Here is an 11,376-nt window from a genome sequence, read left to right on the forward strand (position 1 = left end):
TAGAAGCATAAAATTAAAACACATATTAAAGAATGCATAAGGTTAAAAATAATAAAAATAAAAATAATAATATGAATGAACTACAGAAGTTTTATGTTTAAGAGAGTTTTGAGAGAGTTTGGTAGTAAGAGCTCTTTAGGAGATTTTTTTTAATAATGATTAACCCCCTTTGAAAGTGAAAAAGACTAAGTTTGACATGTAATTAAAATGGGTTTGTTAGAATGGCAGGGAGTCATTCATCTCCAGCATGAGCTGTTAATGGCCTCTGGGTTTAGTGAAAGAGAAAAGGAATGGAGGGAGAGAGGGATGATGATGAGGAGGAGAAGGGTGATGAGGAGCATTGGGGCAGGAGATCTGGAGTGAGTGCAGGTAGATAGGAGTATGAAATATTCAGGCAGAGAGGCATGGAGGTGCCAGGGTGTGAGTGAGAGGAGGGGAGGGAGTGTGTATACAGTGATCAGCCATCATATCCTCCCAGCAAGCTGAGCCTAGGGAAGGAGAGGACTCTGGAAGAAGAGGTACAACAAGCAGGTGGACACAGCCTCTACACACACCAGGACATCGCTCTGCTAAGGTTAGCCTAAAATATTCATATTCTCAGTTTCCTTCATGTCATCATTAATGGTCTCTCCATGCTGCTTTATGTCCCTAACAGGTCTGTCACCCGTCAATAAACTATTCCTCTACTGCTGCAGGTCACCACTGTCCTGTATCTGCTCCTCTATTTCTGTAAGTTATTCCTCTCTACTACCTAACATACTCATACTACTAATATTATACTGCTATGTAACGTACTGATCCTTGTATATACTGGTAATAAGCACACTAGTCATAAAATAGTGCTTTTTCAATTATTATTCTACATCTGTAGCATAATCATATTATGTATCCAAGCTTACTCTATCTATCTATCTATCTATCTATCTATCTATCTATCTATCTATCTATCTATCTATCTATCTGTCTATCTGTCTATCTGTCCGTCCTTCTATCCCTCTGACCTGAATTCGTTAGTGCAGCCTTACATTTACAAACACAGATTTCAATAAACGAATGAAACAATATAATTGCATATAAAAGTAAATTTTACTCAAAAACAACAGCAATAATACTCACAGTTATTATGTGTTTAATAATCCCTATGATATTTTCTAGTTTTTATTAAAATATGCATTAATTTGCAATAAATATTGCGTTTGTTTTTTTTTTCATCTTCATGGTAATTTAATGTCATTGTATTTGATCTTTGCCTGTGGTGTAGGAGAATAGGCCCCTATCAGGCTGCTGTGGTAGGAGGGGAGGCAGTAGTAACTTCTTTTCTAATACATCAATTAATATAGGCAATTGGTGTTGAGGTTTGTGCCCCCAGGCTCCCTGGATGTGGGTGGGAGGAGAAGGGTCAGTCAGATCATTTGCTAATTCTTTATCCTTAAAATCCTGACAACAAGCCACTTAAAGAATAAAAGGCAGATTGAATGTCGGGGATTTCAACTGGGATGATATGAGATAGGGTAAGAAAGGGTTACATTACTAATCAGATAAGGGGACATACACACAGACTGCAGGTTCATCTGTACTAAAGTCAATCAAAACAAATCAATGTGGGAATCAGTCGCCTTTAAGACACAAACAATAAAATACAAGATCAACCATCGCACATAGAACAACAATCATATAGAATTAATAATGTATCATCAGCAGCTGCAAATGAGGCCCATCACAGATCTGAATATTGTCAGTCTAGCCAGCACTACACGGGTTAATCGTATCTGGTAAGTTTCACAGAGATGGTAAACTCTTTGGCTGGACTGTATCTTTTAAGCTCTTCCACTGCATGTCACTAGAGCCAAGAGAAAGAGAAAGAAGGCAGCAAGTTGGAGCTGTGCACCTCCACATTAACCCCACACTGCCATGCTGTGAGCGAAGTGGCTGATAGAATATGGAGATGAAGAAGCAGAGATAAAGTACTGATCCGAGAGAAATAATGTAAGTATAGTATGGTTTGTTATATTTGTCATAAAATCTATGTGTATTTCAGTATAGTGTAATAAATCATTTGGCAAGGCACAATATAATATAACACAACGTAGTATAAAATATTAGAAATTTCAAATAATAAATAAATTAGGCAGGCATAGCATAATATGCAAATAAATCAGCGAAGCACTTAATACTATAATATTACTATAGCATATATATATATATATATATATATATACACATATATATATATATATATATATCAGTATTGAATTGTTTATTATAATATATTGTATATAGAAAATTAGTAATAAATAATATATATCATAATATATGATATAATATTGTGTGGAGTAATATAGTGTCATGCCAGTATAGTATAATACAACATAATAGTAATAATATTAATAATAATAGTAATACATCAGTGTAGTAGAATTTAATATCAAATGGAACTTTGTAAAGTTTAAATAATAATAATTTTGGGTATAGAACTATATATGTAATATATATATATATATGTATATATATATATATACATATATATATATATATATATATATATATATATATATATATATATATATATAGTAAAGTCTCTTGGCATTGTATAGAACTGTGGCACTATGTAGTTCGGTATATTATTATTGAAGTCTAAGATTGTATAATACTGTATCAGTGGTTCTTTTAAATATCAGTCTAGTGATTTTCAATAATTAAATTGAGTATTAAACGATATAATGGGAATCATATGAAGATGATCTACTTCCGTAGTGTTCAGATTCCCCCAGCTTTATGGTGAAGGGTTAAATAGGGTGTAAAGAAGGGTAAGGTGGTGTTGCAGATGCTCCCCATAGATGGGACATGTAGAGAGGATAGGGAGCAGTGAAGAATCCCAGGCAGTCTGATCCCATTAGCTCTGTCCTTGGGTTGAATATTTATACGGTCTGCGGGGTGAACAGATGGACTATCAATTTAATTTCATCTTCAACACCATCAGAGATTGATTTTCTACTCGCTTTTAATTTTGCCATAATTAATTGTATCATTACAACTGTTTTCTATTGATCTCCCTATTTAAAGCTGAAATGCAAAGGGGATTTCACCAGATCCTAACAACACACTCCAAAAGGAGGAAGAAGAGGTGGAAGAGGGGAGAGGTGGATGCTGAGAAACTTTATCTGGACACAACAATTAGCATTTCTCCCAGTGTTTTCTTAATTCCACTTGGGACTATTCAGAATATGTATTACAATTTACAAAGAGCTAATGATTCCTCTTGTGGAAACGCGTTGCCATGTCATTATTTATCCAGCAAACTGCAAAATTTCGCTTTACTTATTATTTATGAAATAACCATTCTTAAAATAAAAACAGTGAAAATAAAATTGTAATGATTAAAAATATATAATTATTTGCTGTAATATTCCATTTCTTTTTCGTCCTAAGCACAAGTGTGCGGCATCGAAGTTACAACTACCAAAAATAAAGTAAATGTAACAATCTATCAATGATTCATGTGAAATATTTATACAATTTGCATGAAATAATTTGGTTGTATTTCAAATATAATTTTTAAATAATGCACATAGAATAGTTTTATGTATAAAATATGATTTTCCTGCCCTATGATTTCTGTAAAAGTTGTACTATCTTACATAAAAAGTTTTATACTTTCAGAAAAGTTGGTAAATGTCACATCCACCTTTTCATGTTCCTCGTCACAGTTTTAGATTCCAACTGCTGCCCTTGGACATGGTCCTCCCTTTTCAAGCCAAGTTCAAAGATTCCATGGATTGGGAGCTGTGACAGGTACCCCATGCACTCCATTCTTACCTGGGTCTTGTGTGCTCTGAGCCATCCACCTCCTGGTTAATAGCCCGTCTCTCACACAGCACCACTAGGTCTGTCCAGCGTTTTGCACTCTCCTCTCAGTTGGGTGCCCTGTCTCCCTGCTGGATGGTGCAGTCATCCACAACTAAACACTTTAGATAACTATAAAAGTCAAAGAAGTGGAGTGAGACCTAATACAAACCAGAAAAGAAAATCCAGCTAAATAAACCCTTACAGGAGGTAGAAAGCCACGGATACCATCCCCACTAATTCAAGGTGCAGCTCTGGAGGAGCCATCAAAACCCCCCAAAAAGAGCATATCATGTTTTACCAATATATATGTGTTTGTTTTTTCCATTTTCCCCCCAGAATTGGAAGATCCGAGAAAATGTACACACAAAATTACGGGGATAAATTATTATATTCCTCGGATTTTCTAAAGCAAAAGGACCACAAGCAAAAAGATCTACACACAATTTTTTTTTTATAGGACACCAAACCAAATCTTTTAGACAAATCATACCCCAATCTGCTCCACCATCGCAAACTAAAGATTTGGTATTGATTTAACGATGTGAGAGTCTCTGTCAGGTTCACAGATGGATTCTTGAGAAAAAAATGAACTATTTGCACATTGATTCTTCATTAAAGTTGCATTTATGTCTCTGCTTAAATTGGTTTGCAAAGTCTATTTGTGTAATAGTTATTGTCAAACTTTCTTTTATCTTGCCGTGTGTATATGAAGCTCAAAATGTCATATATTTTAATATACACTATATCTATCTATCTATATATATATATATCTATCTATATATATATATATCTATAACATATTATAGATAATATAAATAACAAATTATATATATATATATATAAATATCTTGTAAATTGTTATTTATAATGTCATATTGGCACACAAGAAGTGTAATATATATATATATATATATATATATATATATATATGTATATATATATATATATATATATACACACACACATATATACACCGATAGATTTAGATACACTTCTTGTATGCATTTAGTAATATGATATTTTAATTACCCAGCAATAATATTTTTATCTGACAATGCATACAACATTGCATATACAATATTATATTATTATTACAATAATTGAAAAAATCACAAAAATGTGCATATGGAACTTTAGTGGATTAAAAGGGACATGGAGAGGCAATCCAATCCAATGTTATAATCTTCCTGGGAGAGGCAAATGTCTTGCTGATGTATTTATCCCCTAACCAGTTCATTAGCTATAAACAACATGACATTAGAAGTTGATATTAATTTTTATTCAACCAGTTGATGTTTAATCGGTCATGGGAGAATGGATAACAGGGAGGAAGATCCTCCTGGTGCAGACCAGTTAGAACTTTATAAAGTGTCATCTCTGACCAGGAGACAGGTCAAACACACCAAGGGAGGAGGGGGGTGACCACAGCACACAGGAAAGAGTGAGGGACCTTAATGTAGGATCTGAACTTGTAGAAGAGACTATTGTTCACCTGGGAAAGGCAATCCCTGTTATTACTAAGGTGAATTGGGAAGGAAATGTCCTCATTAGCAGACAGAGGTGTGGTGGGGTTTTTATGACAGTGACAATACACATTCATTGCTCTCAGTCTACCTGTCATACATTACAGGAAAAGACAATTCAGGCTTCAGACCACCATAAAAAGAAGCTGACTGCTCTCCTTTTCATGGAGCACAATAGTCAGGTGTGTGAAAATATTTTAACACTTGTAATATCCACTACTTTGCTAAATGATGTTTGCTCATGTGACTTTGTACTTTAATGGCTGTAGACGTCTATATACAATTAACAAGTCAGCAATGTACCGGGGTCACAGTATATAAGGTGCAATAGAGGGAAAACTTATAGGGGGCATCATATATTTATGGAAATGTCACAGGACCAGACTTATGTATGTTAGTGATGGGGCTGCTTTTCTGGTGTGATGCATAGTCATTATACACAATAATAGTAGTAATAATGATAGAATATACTGCTACTACTACTAAATCATACATGTTATAATACATATAACAAATTTGCCCAGAAGTCACTTTTTGACCACAGAATTTCTGAAATAAATAAATATGATTAAAACAAAAGATTGATATACACAAAAGGTGCAGCTTCATGCCTTGCACACATTTAACAGTGTATGGAAAGAAAGAGTCACAATTTCTGGAGAAGGCAATGATTTAGAAAAACTGTGTGGCTGATGGGACACACCAAAGTATTTTAGTAATGGAGCAGAATTATTAAGAAGCCAGAAACTCTTAAAGATTCTTGTACATATGGGGGCACATTAACTTACCCGGTCCTGTCGCGAGGTGCATTGTCTGACGAGGATGAAGTCCGGTGTGATTCACCAAGATCGTGCGCCCGATATCCTGCATGTGTCACTTCCCCGCTCAGGTCCGCCGGGGTTCACCTTCTTCTTCCCGGTGTATGTGAGTGCATGTCTTGCAACACAATTTGAATTTTAAATCCCGCTATTAGTCGGAATCAGTCAGGTTGTCACACCACCGATTTGTGTCGCATGAAAGTCGGCGCGATTGCTACAAAATCCGATCGCGACAAAATCTGATTGCATATGCCAAAAAACCCCTGTTAAATGCAGTGCAAATCGGAAATAGTTGGGAAACCTGACGGAAATGCGATCCTCGGACCCTTAGTAAATGTGCCCCATGGTGTAAGAACTGCGCATAATGGGGCACATTTACTAAGGGTCTCGCTGTGCACTTTTGTCGGACCGTGCACTTTCTTCATGGCTAAAACAGCTTGCACAGGTATTAAAGAAGTGACTGCGCTGCGATTATGTTGCACGTGACACAACTTATGGGGTGTGCCATTGGATGGTCCGACTGATTCGAATCAGTGAATCGCGGCACAGTGCATTGTAGATGGAAACAGCACTTTTAGTGAACTCGAGTGACTTTGTAAGTAAATGTGCCCCAATGTGCTGATTATGGTAACATTAGCAGGACAATGCATTTACAACCTACACCATCCATAAATCTGGCATAAAGGTGTTAGGGTCTGCACAATATTTGCAGCATATAAATGTATTTTTTTTTAAAAAGCTGCTCAGTTTATTTTTTGGGCGCAACCAGTTCCTCAGTATCTCCTATGCCGGGAAGAATTGGAGTAGCTTTGCACCTAAATTGAAACTTATTGAACAGTTGCAAGTCTTGAATATCTGGATTCTCTTGATAAAGCTGGCATAAGTTATAAATTAAAAATTTTAAAAAATAAGTTAAAAATTATGAAATGTGCAGATGCGACCCATTTGATACATTTCCCCTATTGTGTGCTGGCATCTCTTAATTACCGTAGTATATCACTTGAATATTGGCCAGAGCCTGCACAGGTTTTCTAGCAAAGGTTATACAAATTTTATTTTTTTAAAGCTTCGAAAGGTTAAAGGGGTTCTCCAGTGACACAGCATTGGGGCTAACCTGCTGGTCGGCGAGAGCTCAGTGATGGGAACTCCCAAGGATCACGAGAAGAGTGGTCTGTTGTATCCCAGATGAAGAAAGCAGCCAGTCAGGCAAGAGCCAGCTACTGTATTCATCTATATGGTGCTGATGGAGATAACCAAGCGCAGTGCTCAGTTAAATCCGTCGTCAATGCTATAGAAATAATTAGAGCAACAGGTGCATGTACGACAGGCTCTGTTCATCTAAGGTACAATGGAGGCACAACGGACCGCTTTTCTTGTGATCCATGGGGATTCCATCACTGGGACCCCCACTGATCAGCAAGTAAGCTCCTATTGATATTGTCTAACTTTTTATCACTTGGGAACCCCTTTAAAGTGGCAAAAGCTGTAATTTCAATGGCTTTCACCAGAAATTGTGACTTTTGCATGCAATAAAACTAGCATTCAGAGAGTAGACATAAACTAGCCAAACCCATAGCTGGTATTAATAATTTTTAAAGAAAAATATTTATACATGTATTTTTTATTGATATGAAAAGTGCCAGCAATAAGTACCCCTATGCCTGCAGCACCTGAATTGAAACCTTTACCAGCTATTTTTCTGGCGCAATACAGACGGTCCCCGGGTTACATATAAGATAGCTTCTGTAGGTTTGTTCTTAAGTTGAATTTGTATGTAAGTCGGAACTGTATGTTTTATAATTTTTTTTGGACTCTGTGACAATTGGATATTAAAAATGTTGGATTGTCATAAGGATTAACAATAAAGCTTTATTGCAGACACCTGTGATAACTGTTGTAGCTGTTTATTGTAGTCTAAGGCTAAAGTACAGTAAATAACCAACATCCAGAGGTCTTCTCTTGTTCCCTCAGGTTGGATGGTGAACGTTTGTGGACAGCATTTTCAAATCTCTCCAGAGATGCTAAATTAGGTTTAGGTCACGGCTTTGCCAGTCAGGAATGGTTGCAGAGTTGTGTGGTAGCCACTGCTTGTTATTTTAGCTGAACCTTCAACCCAGTCTAAGGTCTTCTAGAACACTTTGGAAGAGTTTTTCATCCAGGATATCTCTGTACTTCGCCGCATTCATCTCTCCTTCAATTGCATCCAGTCGCCCTGTCCCTGCAGCTGAAAAACACCCCCATAGCATGATGCTGCCACCCCCATGTGTCACTGATGGGATGGCATTTGGAATGTGATGAGTCTGGTTTGCTCCACACATACCACTTAGAGTTTACACTAAAAAGTGCAATCTTAACCTGATCAGACCAGAGAATGTTATTTCTCATAGTCTGGGAGTCCTTCATGTGTTTTTTGCACACTGTATGCGGCTTTCATGTGTCTTGCACTGAGAAGAGGCTTCTACCGGCACAATTTGTCATAAAGCTGTGAATGGTGGAGGCTGCAGTCATAGTTGACTTTGTGGAACTTTCTGCTATCTCTCTACTGCATCTCTGGAGCTTAGCCACAGTGATCTTATTTACATGTCTCTCCAAGGCTCTTCTCCCATGATTGCTTAGTTTGGCTGGACGGCCAGCTTGAGGAAGAGTTGTGGTTGTCCCAAACTTCTTCCATTTAAGGATTATAAAGGCCACCGTTCTCTTAGGAACCTTTAGTGCTGCAGAAATTCCTTTTCCAGATCTGTGCCTTGCCACAATTCTGTCTCTGAGCTCCTTGGACAGTTCCTTAGATCTCATGATTCTCATGTGCACTGCCATGCACTGTGAGCTGTGAGATATTATATAGACAGGTGTGCCTTTCCTAATTAAGTCCAGTGATAGAAAGGGAATACACCATGCTCCATGTATCAACAACGGGGGCGATGTAAAATTGGGGAGATGTTGGACTACTACCAAGATGAGTTGTCCAGCTACCTTTTGTTAGCTGCTATAGATACTGGTATATAGGAAAAGTTTCCTGATCAAAATTGTCAAGATAGAGTGTGGGTAACCAGATGGGGTATCGGGCTACTATTTATAATACACAATGTTGACAGAATAAATACATGTTTTTCGTAAATTTCTCAACAAAATATTTATTTTACAAATGCTCAAGTAACATATATATATATATAGGGATAAAGAAAATATGGACTATGCGTTTCGGGGAGAATTTCCCTTCTTCAGGACTGAGGCGTTTTGTTCTGTGGTAGGTAAGGATGGAAATGAGGATAATTACTGATTTAGACACAGTAAATAACCATGGTTTAGTACATGGTAAACTAACAGAATCTTTTTACATAAATAAATAGGCATTTTCTTAAAACATATTTTTTTACATAAATAGGTACTTTCTTAAAAATGTATACATTTATATATATATATATATATCAGTTCAATAGAAAAAGCAAGATAGGTTAAAAATCATCTTATCGCATGGCATAGTGTAGAAGTATAGAAACTATAGAAATAACAATTCGGTGTCACCGATATTTTTTGATTATAGACAGTGCATATATTTAAGGCAGAAAACAAAAAACCCTCACATTTGATGAAAACACATATACACTCAGTTAAATAGTATAATATTCATATGACTCCAATTGGTGTTTCATTTTCTCTAAATAAAAGAAAAAAGTTATGCTTAAATAAAAGAAAGAAAAAAAGAAAAGTCAGTGTGTTTAAATAAACACAGCTTTTCTTTTTTTTTTTTTTTCTCCTCTTTTGAGGAAGCATGACTTTTTTATGAAGATACGGATTAAGAATAAGCACACAATCATTAGGGGGATGGGGGAGGGGTCTATTAGTAGGGGTGGGATGAGGGAGGGGGGAGGGAGGGGGAGGTAAAGGAAATTGTTTTAGATTTAAGATGTACACTAAACTTTGTTTCATATTCTATTGTAATGTATTTAAAATAGTGTATTCACTGTACTATATTTATCTGTAAACTGTTCTTTTTTCTAATTTAATAAAAAATAAAATATAAAAAGGAAAAAAAAGAGAAAAAGAGAAAGGAAAAAAAAAAAAGAAAAAAAAGGAAAAAAAAAAAAAAAAAAAAAAATAAATAAACACAGCTGGATTCCAATGAAGAATAACCATCACAAGAAGGAGCAGAAGGAAATGGACAGCATGTGAGTTAAATATGAGAGTTTATCTTGTTTAATGATTTGGCAAAAATATCTACATTTCAGTTTTTTTCTTGCAAGATGATGTATCCAGCTGCGCCTTGTGGGCAGTGAGGTTATCATACCTTGGTGACCCTTAATTCCATTTTTTGATTACTAAATTTGGTATATATATGTGTATACATGCATTCAAAACCAGAAGTTTACATACACTTTATAAAATAAACCTTTCCTGTTTGAGGCCAATTAGGATAAACAAAATTATTTATATTTGCCAAATGCCAATTTTATAAGGCCCGTTCCACACTTGCGAGTGTGATGCGATGAACTCGCATCCCACTCGCAACGCATGCTGCCGGGAACCCACGGCCCGAACACTGCACCACGGGAGTGAACTCAGCATGTCAGTTCACTCCCGGTGTGCAGTGTTCGGGCCGTGCGTTCCCGGCAGCACGCGTTGCGAGTGTGATGTGAGTTCATCGCATCACACTCGCAAGTGTGGAACGGGCCTAAGAGATATGTTTTAAGGCCTTATTATTACTTTCTGCAAAATCAAAAGTTTTCATATATTTCATTAGTATTTGGTGCTATTGCCCTTAAATTGTATGACTTGGCTCAAACTTTTTGGATAACCTTCCACAAGTTTCTCACAATTGTTTGTAGGAATTTGGTCCCATTCCTCGCAACAGAACTGGAGGATGAGGTTCAAGTCATTGTCCATTGGGAAGATCCATTTGCTTCCAAGCTTTAACTTCCCAGCTGATGTCTTCAGAGGCTTCTTCCCTATTGCCACATGATGTTCTTTCCTCAAGATTCCATCTATTTTGTGATGTGCACCAGTCTTGCAGCAAAACAACCCCAGAACATGATGCTGCCACCCCGCGTTTCATAGATGTGATCAGGCTCTCAAGAATGTAAGCTTCTCCCTTTTTCCTCCAAAAGTATCATTGGTCATTATGAACAAACAATTAAATTTTAGATTAATCAGATCCCGGACATGTATCCAAAAAAGTAAGAGCTTTGTTACTT

The 11,376-nt window shown here is 36.5% G+C and overlaps 1 long non-coding RNA gene across 1 annotated transcript; it reads left to right on the plus strand.

Moving 5' to 3' along the window:
- Positions 1-311: 311 nt before the first annotated feature.
- LOC140105559 (uncharacterized) lies at positions 312-4,475 on the plus strand. The gene is made up of 4 exons (XR_011850584.1): positions 312-574; positions 656-729; positions 1,845-1,986; positions 3,064-4,475. It is a non-coding gene; the product is annotated as an uncharacterized lncRNA (long non-coding RNA).
- The last annotated feature ends 6,901 nt before the right edge of the window (positions 4,476-11,376 follow it).

This window comes from Engystomops pustulosus, chromosome 11 (genome assembly GCF_040894005.1).
Source record: "Engystomops pustulosus chromosome 11, aEngPut4.maternal, whole genome shotgun sequence".
Lineage (NCBI taxonomy): Eukaryota > Metazoa > Chordata > Amphibia > Anura > Leptodactylidae > Engystomops > Engystomops pustulosus.